An 11,765-nucleotide genomic window follows, 5' to 3' on the forward strand; every position below is an offset into this window, starting at 1 on the left:
CCAAAGAAAAAAAAAAGTTGAAATCATACCTAAAAGGGCCACTAACAATGTTAAAAATAACGCAAATTATTGGGTACACCCGATCGCATAGTATGCGATCGATTTGAAAGTTTACATTTCTTCACAATAATGTTTACTTTTATTCATAAGAACTTTTACTTTTATAGTTATTTTCACTCATTAATACTTATATTCTTAACTATTTGGTCAAGTAATCATTGTCGTACAAAAAGTAATTATTGTTAGAATGAAATGTAATATTTATAAAGTATTACATTTATTCACGATAAGTGTTGCTTTTATTCATGAGAACTTGTACTTTTACATAAGTATACATTTGTGCGAACAAATGTATATCTTATGCTTATTAAAAGTAACTGGCATGCAAGCCCAACCCAATAAATAAATAAATAAATAATAGAATTAGTAGAATTTTATGTCCCAAACTTTCAGTTTTTTCCATTTAATGTCCCACTAGACAAAATTTGGTGACAAAAAGATGAATTATCTCACTGAAAGAAGCATTTTGGGGACTGTCATTGTTGAAAAATTATATCAGGAACCACTATTGTTGAAAAACGCTGAAAGTTCGAAAAAAAAATTTTATCATATTTTCATCATCAAATTTTGTATAACGGGACATTTAATAGAAAAAAAACTAAAAGTTTGGGAGGATTTTTTTTAAAAGAAAATTAAAGATCGAGACATTTTATAAAAAACGTTGAAACTTCGGGACATAAAACACAATTAACCCTAAATAATAAGACATACTTAAAATTACATGAATACGTTATTTTCACGTTTTCAAATAACACTTATTTGAATATGGGAAAAATATAATCTTAATAGTATTAAAAAAAAAAGATGGAGCAGCCAATGAAGCTTACCTTAAGTGGCAAAGTTGAGGCACTCAAAGATTCTCATCAGAATCTTTAATTTGATATGTATATTAAATCTCATTTTATAATTAGTCGAATTTCATAATTTTAAATAAGAAATAAGTGTTAATTGCCTGTAAATCCATAACGTTTACACGGAATTGATTTTTACACCTAATTTTATTTTTCTACTTTTAAATACATAACCTTTCGTTTTTGTCTCATTTTTATCCGGTGACCTATTTTTTTCTACGCCGGCACCGAAAATTACACGGTGGCAATCGGAATCGACGAGGTGGCAGCCGGAATTGACACCTAAGTATATATTTGACATGTGCAATAAAATTTAACAAAAAAAAATAATAACGTGACATGTGGAATTAACCCCCTTCCCCCCCCCCAATCGTCTTTTTCCTCCCCCACCGGTCAGGCGTCGCATGAGTAGCTCCGCGGCCGAGCAAAATCTCCCAGTCGTCGCTCCATTTTCTGCAGCGACCGAGGCCTATTCAGCGGTCGAGTCAAGCTCGCAGCGCCGGTGCCCGATTTGCAGCGGCCGAGTGCCAAACCCGCGACCGCTCCTAAATTTCGCGAACGCGCTGCCTCCCCAGCGGTCGCGCCGATCTCTGCAAATCGGCCACCCAGCCTCAGAACACCGATCTCTGCAAATCTCTGGGCGGACCTGGGCTTCAGAACGCTCATGAGGGGGACGAAGCTTCGAAGCTTTAAAGGGATAAAGATCTGATTTTTATGTTACATTTTTGTTGAATTTGTAGTGTTTGGAATTGTCTGTTGATTTTGCACTTTTGTATGTTGATTTTGCTGAGATTGAGTTTTATGTGTTCGTCATTGGAATTGTTTGTGCGAGGGGATAGGAGAAGGCCGGCGGGGGAATTGTGGAGGGCGACGCCGCCGTTTGAGAATTGTTTGTGGGATGGCACAGGCGGCGTCGATGTGTTCCCGTTTCTTTCTTATGGGAGCTGTGTTGGAAGGGAGGGCAGGGAGCGTCGTCGGCGTGTGGTGTGTGTGGCGCCGGTGGTGGTGGCGGCAGAGGGCGGCGCCGACGGGGGAATTAGGCTTTAGGGGGAAGGGGGAAGAATGGAGGGAGAGGTGAATTAGGTTGGGGAAGATGATGATTTGGAAAAAAAAAAAATTATTTTTATTTTTTCATTTTTTTGCCACATGTAAAAAATATATTTAGGTGTCAATTCCGGCTGTCACCTCATCAATTCCAGTTGCCACAATGGCATTTCCGGTGCCGGCGTAGGAAAAATCAATCACTGAACAAATTTGAGACAAAAACAAAAGGTTATGTATTTAAAAATAAAATTAGGTGCAAAAACCAATTCCGTATAAACGTTGTGCATTTATAGGCAATTAAAATAAAAAAATTAAGAAGATAAAGAAAAAGAAAAAGAAAATAAAAATAGTTCACAAATAAATCTTCAATTTTATTATAATTATAAAATTATCAATTAATTTTGAAATCAATTTTAAATTGAAATCTTGACCTTTTATATTAGTATAGATATTGATTATAGATTTGTATAACTGATTTATTCACACGAAATGGGGATGTGCAACAAAATTTGAAAAATATTGTATCATTATTCTTCCTCTTTTCCGTTCATAATTATTTAAAAAAAGAAAATTCCCTAAAGTTTTCATGCATTCAACAAATTTATTTTCTTTTCCTAGTTTTTATTATTGTCCTAATTTACGCGCACAATATATTGTGGCATACTGCATGACATGATGCATTTTTATTTTTATTTTTATTCAATGATATGATGCATATTAGTGCACCATTATAAAGTTTTGAAATATGCCCGGTCCATATTGTTTAATGATATTTAGCATTATTATTGTTTTCTAATTTAATTAGGTAAGTATTTATAGAGGTCGGATTAAATGCAATGAGAACAAATATTTCAAAATTCGCAGCTAAGATTTGAAGGTTTAGAGTACTCCCAGCAGAAATTCCAAAATTATGCTCCTATATTTCTTCCTAAAGCTTCCCTATTTAATTTTAGGATCTCGATTTTATAAATACATACACCAGATCTCCTATTTTTTACATAAAAACAATTATTATGTGTGGGCCCTACTAATTATAAGCTTAAAATAAATTTAGGGTGGGTGTAAATTTAAGATTCAATTTAGGTAGGTGTAAAATTTTTTGTGGGCCCCATCCAACTTAGGGGATCTGCTGGATGCATTTTTTTATCTCATTTTCAATTGTTTTAGAGTTAGCGATGCATTTTTTGTTCAGTTTTAAGTTATTAAAGTCATAAAGTAATTTAAATATATTTGTAACTAAATCAAAACGTTTACTGTGAGATTAATCCTTTCAATTTTATTTAACATAAAGTTAGAGTGTGAATATATTTTTCTTTTTTAGATAATATATATATATATATATATATATATATATATATATAGGAAGAGGTTCTAATAAAAACCTTTGTTAAAATGAGAACTAGGAACCTAATCTTGACCTTTTAAATATTAGATCTAATGGTTAGGATTTAGTCAACAAAAGAAACTGTGCATCTATTATATTTTATTGTGCACTTAAAAAATATGCAATTTATGCAATTGAAACCAACAATGCAAAATACTCAAGCAAATCGAAATTGGGCATCTATGCAATTGAAATTGTGCATCTATGCAATCGAAATTGTGCATCTGTAGTTTAATCCCAACCCTATATTTTATTTAAATCAATTGATTTAAATTGGTTCCTAGTTTTCATCTTAAGAGGGGTTTTTATATTAACCCTACCCTATATATATATATATATATATATATATATATATATATATATATATATATAAAGGTAAATATCTTTTGCATGTTAAATAGCAGATTTAATAAGACTTTGAAAACGTGTTGGAATAAATGGCTTAATTTGAATGAGTAATTAAATGCCAATTGGAAAGATAAGGAGTCTGACGCAGAGGAATCAAGTCTCCTCTGGAGAAACGATTCCTCTGGCACCTCGACTCCGCTGGCGCCTCGACTCCGCTGGCGTCTTGACTCCTCTGGCGTCTCGACTCCTCTGGCGTTTCAACTCCTCTGGTCTGTTCTGCGGACTTCTCTGCTCTGGCACAGCGACATCAGCACTGGCGAGCTTAGCTCTGTTCTGGAGTGAATTTGGCTCTTTCATTGAGCGTCGTCGCGAGGAGTTTTGAGGAGCCTTTAGTTTTGATAAATGAAACGGTGGCACCGCGTGGAGAATTTGGGTGGATGAGGTTGCTGACATGGGCATCGTTTGGATCAGACTGATGAGGTGGGGATGGTTGGTTCGCAACCCTTTGAACCGAATCAAGTTCGGACCATTGCTTGGTTCGAACAGACACCCCCTGGCAGACACCTCTTCATAGCACCCTTCCTTCTCCTATAAATACATCCCTGCAGAATGAGATTAGACACACCAAAATTAATTCAGATAATTAATTTTACTCATTCTCTCTTCTAGTTCATACTCAAGTCCCGAGTATTCTGTAGTTCGCTGGAAGTTCGAGTTCCTAGTACAAGGTCTCGTACTCATTAAAACCGTTGTATCTTGGGGACATTTGCCATCGAACCGTGTGTACTGTGCGGGGCAATTTTGTCTTACGGAGAAAGAGTCCAACTCTTGCCTCGGTTCCTACATTCACGTCATTATTCTGTCCGCATTTCTACACCCGTCAATAACAAAACGAAAATAGCATTCATCTTCTTTATTTCGTTATTGTTCTTAGAACTTCTTCTTCATAATCATAAATTCCATGAGTTCAACAATAACACTTGCATGTTCATTTAATAACAGCATATATTGGTGCAAATTAAAATCCATAAAAGTGTATATATATATAGGGTTAGGTTCAATGAAAAAGGCTTAAATGTAAGAGAGAAGAGAGAAGTAATCTCATATGTTGATCTTATCTAATCCAACGGACATGATTTATTCACGCCATATTCAACGGATTTTTTCGTTGAACATTCATCAAATATTTGGGGGTTGGTGGTCGTCGTATTCCACCAAATAATTCATGCAATACTATCAAGAATTAAATGAGTATAGTAGTAAGCAAGGTCGAACTACAGAGAGCAGGTAAAATCATTCAATTCCCTAAAGACATACTCCCTCCGTCCATGAAAAAGAGTCCCATTTGGGACTCGGCACGGGTTTTAAGAAAGTTGTTAAAGTAGGTGTAAGTGGAGAGAGAAGTAAATTTATAGGGGTAGTGTTAATAACAATTTTAAATGCTTAATCCTTTATTAACTTCTAAACTTAATTAATTGCTTTATGTTCCTGAAATTGAAGATTTAATTAAGGTGCACTAAAATTTCAGATTCAAACAAACTCAAATTTAAGAAACAAAATTGAATACACTTAAAATGAAAATTCAATCATGCACTGTAAACCGAATTCAAATTTAAGAAAAACAAAAAGCTAATCAAGTGCAACTTTCATTTCTCATTCAAATTTCAGATTTCATCCCCAAACAGAAATTGAAGCATTAATTTCACGAACAGATTTCAAAGCATTAATTTCACGAACAGATTTCATCCCCAAACAGAAATTAAAGCATTAATTTCACGAACAGATTTCATCCCCAAACAGAAATTAAAGCATTAAGAAATTGAGCAAATCACGCCTTAAATTTGAGAAAAAAAGAGGAGAAACAGGACTCTTTTTCGTGGACGGAGGGAGTAATTTTTTGTGTAGCCATCACGCCTTAAATTTGAGAAAATATGAATTAACCTAAGAAAGCAAATTAAATTAATTAAAATAATCAATAAAAGATAACTCGACTCGAATAAATCCACACCAATTCAATTCTCTGATCATCAACGCAAAGATTAATTAATACATATCAACCAACCAGTTATAGGATACTGTGATATGCACTGACATATCCCAATTCCTACTTACTGTGCCGATAAACAGCTGGAGACGTCAGACCTGCTTATTTTCCTTATTAAAATATAACCTAGATTCAATATTATAATAGCATTAAGATGAAGGAACTCAGTTTAGACCAATTATCCTAGATACGCTAGTAATAGTTAATCTACCAATTTATTCCTACTACAAACACGGTAGTTTTATCACTAATCAGCCCTATTCCAACAATTACGGATTGGAAGTGTTAATTGACTGTAATCCAATTAAATCTAAGTTGATGAGGCTTAAATAAAATCAGAATTATCGTGAAACACAAGGAATAAATCAAAATCAATAGGAACCAATTATATGAACAATTAGGTCTCACAGATATTAAATCAGTATTTCATTATTCTCGCCGAATTAAGAAATTAGCTACTTTTGCTAATAAAATAAAACATAATCAAATAAAAAGAAAACATAATTAATACTATAAATATTTGAAATAAACAAACTGTTACCGATTACTCCAATCGAAACTCTCAAAATAATTATAATCTACGAAACACAATATAAAACCAAGAATCAAGTCTCCACCCCGTCGGCAAAGTCTTGACTTCGTGATGCCTAGCCGCCAATAGGGTTGTATACGAATCAAATAATTTTGTTCGATTTGGTATTCGTGTTCGAATTTTGATATTCGTATTCGAAAATTTACGAATACAAATAATATTTTTGATTTGATTAGTTACCAAATACAAATTGAAAATTTTGATATTCGATTCGATATTCGTAAGTATTTGATTCGATTAAATATTTATAATATATATATATATACAATATTTTATTTATAACTATCTAATCTAATTATATATAATTGAATAGAGATAATTAATGAAAGAAATGTATAACAACAACCAACCTAAACGTTATGATTAAATAGATAAATCTTAATATCTCTAAGCCCTAAATTCAAGAGTAAGCGCCCACCTTTCTTTCACTTTCATGTCTCTAAATTGAATATAGAATCTTACATTGTTTAGAATATTATTTTAGATATTTTTTTATAAAATTTTGAATTGAATCGAATATTCGAATCAAATACGAATAGTTCGAATATTAATTCGAATCGAATACGAATCAGATTTATTATTCGAAAGGTATTCGAATATTAATTTGAATCTTGAATAATTTCATGAATACAAATCGAATACACTGATATTCGTTTTGATTCGATTCGTTTACAACCCTAGCCGCCAATATCAAAAGTGCCGTCCAAGTTTTTTTGCCAAAAGTATATATCTTCAATTTAAACTACCCTCAAATACCTCACGTCCCCAAATCTAATTAATGGTTAAAGTTATAAATCAACTCTAATGGCCCACGTTTTCCACATTAATTTGTGGGCTCAATTACAAAAGAGATTAAATAAAGGGTAATTTTATTCATAGCCCCCAATTTATTCAATACAATCATCTATTTAAAATAATAATAAAAAATAATTATGAATTTACTATTTTACCTTTTAACTTGTAGCTTAAAATTAAAACCGATTTTAATAAGCTAAATTAAATTTCAAAGTTTATAGCCCCCAACCACCATAATGAGACTGTCTATCGCTACAGACATTGGAGACTTCTTCAATTCCCAGGTTGCTCTTCAATTCACTCCTCGAATATGCTAAAAATCACTTTTTCTGACGGAGTAATGTATACAAGCATGTTTTAGACATTGTGAAAAACATGTGAAAATTATATGGGATCCTCACTAATGGGTTTGATGCGACTGACAATTATGAAGCCATAGAAAACAACCTTTGCATTCCGGACGAACCTATTCTGCTGATTTACTAAGTGGAGCCGCTGATTCTCGAAAGAAACACCAAAAACATAATTGAAAAATAAAGTCATGGTTATACAGATTAATCTTTTGGAATATAACTTATGAAACTTATATTTTTGAGAGATAAGTATGTGAAAGATGCAGATATGAAGATTAAAGATTTTAACTCAGAAGATATAATCACTGAACAAGGACTTTGAACTCAACAAGAAACAATGCAATTGCTAGGGTTTTGCATTCGTTTTGCCAATTGTGGACTCATGCATGATTACAAGAAAATAAACTGCATTTTTTTACTTTGAATTTGATCTTGGATCTTATCTCCCTTGGTGCAACACAGTTGTTAGGTAATGGATCGACAATAGTGATGCGTAAAAAAAGAAACAGAAAGATGAAGATGAAAAATTGGGGGCTACAATACAGATTCGAATTTAATTTAATTATAAAATGAATTATTCTTAATTTGGGGGTTATGGGCTATGGGTTAAATAGTAAATTTGTAATTATTTATTATTATTATTATTTAAATGAAAGGCTATAGTGAGTAAAATAGAGGCTATGAATATAATTACCCTTAAATAAACTCTTAAGCCCAAATAATGATCTAATGCTCCGTGCTTGATTATAAAATATATTATATAATAATAATAATAATAATAATAATAATAATAATAATAATAATAATAATAATAATAATAATAATAATAATAATAATAATAACCTTATAATTTTGCATCAAAATTCTCTTCTTCTTCATCATTCTTCACTTGATTTCATCAACATCAAACTCTTCAATTTCTGAACCAGAAAATCACCCAAATGTGTATATTAAATTTCATTAAAGCACAAAATAATCCAAGAATTTGAACAACTAAAACGCACACATCAGGGGTACTGGGGTTCGACCCCCCATATGTTCAACAGGTTTTTTCGTTGAACATGACGTGAATAAATCATGTCCGTTAGATTAGATAAGATCAACGGATGAGATTACTCATCTCTTCTCTCTTACATTTAGGCATTTTTCATTGAATCTTGGCATATATATATATATATATATATAGGGAGAGGTTCAAATAAGAACCACTAATAAAATAAGAACAGAGAACCATTTTAAGCCATTCGATCATCAAGATCTACGGTGGATGCATCATCTTGGTGGATGGATGCAGATGTTGGGTTCGAATCCTGAAGGGAGCAAAAAAATTATTTTTTTTGGATGCATTAAATTTAATAACTGATGCATTAATTTGTATAGCAGATGCAGTAATTTTATTGGTTCTTATGTTCTCACGATAATTGTGGTTCTCACTATAACCGCACCCTATATATATAGGGAATGAATCATGTAGATTCACCCCCTTATCCTAGTATATAGCGCTTCTTCACACATTGCTGCCATGTAGCGCGCAGCAGCCTTTCAAGGCCTTCCAGACAAAAAACGCGGAGGGGTAAAATGATCATTTCGAAAAAAAAAATATTTTTCACCGAAAATCCATTTTTTTTTTCGAGGCCGTCGTTAAAATTATGCATATAATTGAACACCGATATGCATAAAGGTAAACACAAATATGCATAACGCTGGATAGAAATATGCATGGGAAAGTATCAGTGTGTGACCCGTCAAGTAACTATTATACATAGTTCAACACGAATATGCATAAAGAAAAATATAAATATACATAACATTACACACATATATACATGGCATTTTTCGACAGCGAGATATACCAGATGGTTTGCATACTGATATTTTTTTCATGCATATTTCTATCCAGCGTCATGCATATTTGGGTTTATGTTTATGCATATTGGTGTACAATCATATGCATAATTTTGACGACGGCTACGGGAAAAAATAAATTTTCTGTAAAAAAAATAAAAAAAAATCGAAATGACCATTTTACCCCTCCGTGTTTTTGGGCCTTCAAAGCCTTTTGAAGGTCTTGGGAGGCTGTTGTCACCATTGTGTGGTCCAAATTTAGACCTATAAACTATGAGGGGAGTGGATACTACAGAATTTCACCCATATATATAGTTTAATTGCACATCAAAGATATAAGTGCATGTACTAAAAAATAGTTTGGTGCAATTAAAATCTATAGAAGTACATTTACAAAAACATTAAATGCAATTCAATTTTTTTTTTCAAAGATGTAAGTGCATGTACTTGAGAAAAATAGCTCAATGCAAATTAAAATCTATACAAATGACTGTACGAAAAGATAAAATGCGACTTAATTGTCTTTCAATGATAAAGGTACATGTACAAGAAAAAAAAATAAGATCGATACAAATTAAAATATATAAGAATGCACGCACGAAAAGATAAAATAAAAATTTATTTTAAAATACAAATTAAGAACCGTTTTCAATTCTGCATTCAGGATTTTATAAAAAATAAAAGTGACATTTATTCTGATATCTTCTAACTAAAAAGTGACAGTTATCTTCATCTTCCTTTTTTTTTTTTTTTGACAATTGTACTAAAGAAATGTACCAATCTCAAACACCGCATGAATGTAGTTTTCATAGGAGTTCAATTTCCTAAAAAAATTGAATTCATACGACATACCCTTTTCATTTTCTTACTAGTTAGTTAAAGGAAAAAATTAATAAAAATCTTATATAAACATTTAATGAATTGTACATATAGAATAAAGCTTTGTAGTATAAAGTTATTATATAATACTTCATCTCGTCTCATTGATAATAACTCATTACTGTTAAGCACGATTATTAAGAAGAAAAGTGATAGAAAGTTCAGCCCATAATTTTTTGTGGGAGTATTGGTTTGTAAATACTCGAACTTTTACCATTATTTGATTTTACACCCCAACTTTAAAATTAACCTATAAATACCCGAACTTTGTATTCTTTCTGATTTTACACCCAACGAATTTTAACCCTCAAATCTATATATAATATAAAAGAGGAGTTTGTTTACCTCCAATTTTTCTCTCTCCTCATAAACTTTCCCTCCAAATTTTCTATATTCTTTTTTTTAATTCTTTTTAAAAAATCATTAATTTCTATTATAAAAATAATGCTCAAAATGGATGTTAAATTAAAGATTGTGAAAAGACCTTTAATTTGATATAAAAATTATAAAAAATAAATTTGAGATTATTAAGTTATGATAGATTAAAATATTAAAATTAATTTTTGTTCGCTCTCATTTATCTATAATGTTGAATATCGTACTCTATTTTCATTGTATTTTCGTTTATTGGCAACAAACATAAGCATATGTCATTTTTTTTCCTTATAAAAAAGTTTACATGATTTTTAATTATAATTGTTTAAACTACAGTAATTTTTAATGCAATTAAATGAGAAGGAAATTTGTATTAATTTTAATATGAATTTGTAAATAAAATATTAGTTATATATCTTAAAATTAGAATTTAAGATATTATATATATTTATTTAATTATGTGTACAAATTACTTATTTATTTATATAACAATTTAATAATATACGATTTGGACTTTTACGAGCCAAAATTATTATATTAAATGACGGCTGTTAATTTAGTTATATGGATGCTTTAGTGTAATCGTAGCCCGTGCATCGCACGGGAGAGCGTACTAGTTGTTGCTAATATGACAGCCGGATTGACATCCCAAATTTACAATTACATGTTCTAAATTTCACATTGACAACAAACTTATTTATTTCGTTATGAACTTCAAACTTACCTCTCAATCTGGCAGTCATCTCGTCAACGATTTGAGGGTAAAAATTCATCGGGTGCAAAATAAGAAAGAATACAAATTTCGGGTATTTATAGGCTGATTTTAAAATTGAGGTGCAAAATCAAAAAATGCAAAAAATTCGGATATTTATAGGCCAATACCCCTTTTTTGTAAAAGAAGATGATTTTCTTTTTAAAAATATGTCATTATCAATGAGACATAGCGGAGTACTATTTTCTGGAAAATAAAAGGCTGGATATAGAGGAAACATTGTTAATTACATTGAAACCTTTATGCACATAAAGTGCAAAGCAGTCTAAAATTATACAGAATATGAACAAACGTCCATGATTCCACTTACATTATTTGGTTCATTTAGGTGTTACTTATGAAATCATTCACAAAAGTAGTGACGGTTGAGTAGAAAGTCGAGCACCTAATATGCTAATTTATCCATGTATCAAACTGGTGTTT

At 31.4% G+C, this 11,765-nt stretch overlaps 1 protein-coding gene across 1 annotated transcript in view; it reads right to left on the bottom strand.

Annotated features, from left to right (window-relative positions):
* LOC131023783 (MLO-like protein 10) overlaps positions 1-11,765 on the bottom strand; it is a 76,991-nt gene that overhangs the window by 26,969 nt on the left and 38,257 nt on the right. The window lies entirely within an intron of this gene.

The sequence above is a fragment of the Salvia miltiorrhiza genome, chromosome 4, assembly GCF_028751815.1.
Source record: "Salvia miltiorrhiza cultivar Shanhuang (shh) chromosome 4, IMPLAD_Smil_shh, whole genome shotgun sequence".
NCBI lineage: Eukaryota > Viridiplantae > Streptophyta > Magnoliopsida > Lamiales > Lamiaceae > Salvia > Salvia miltiorrhiza.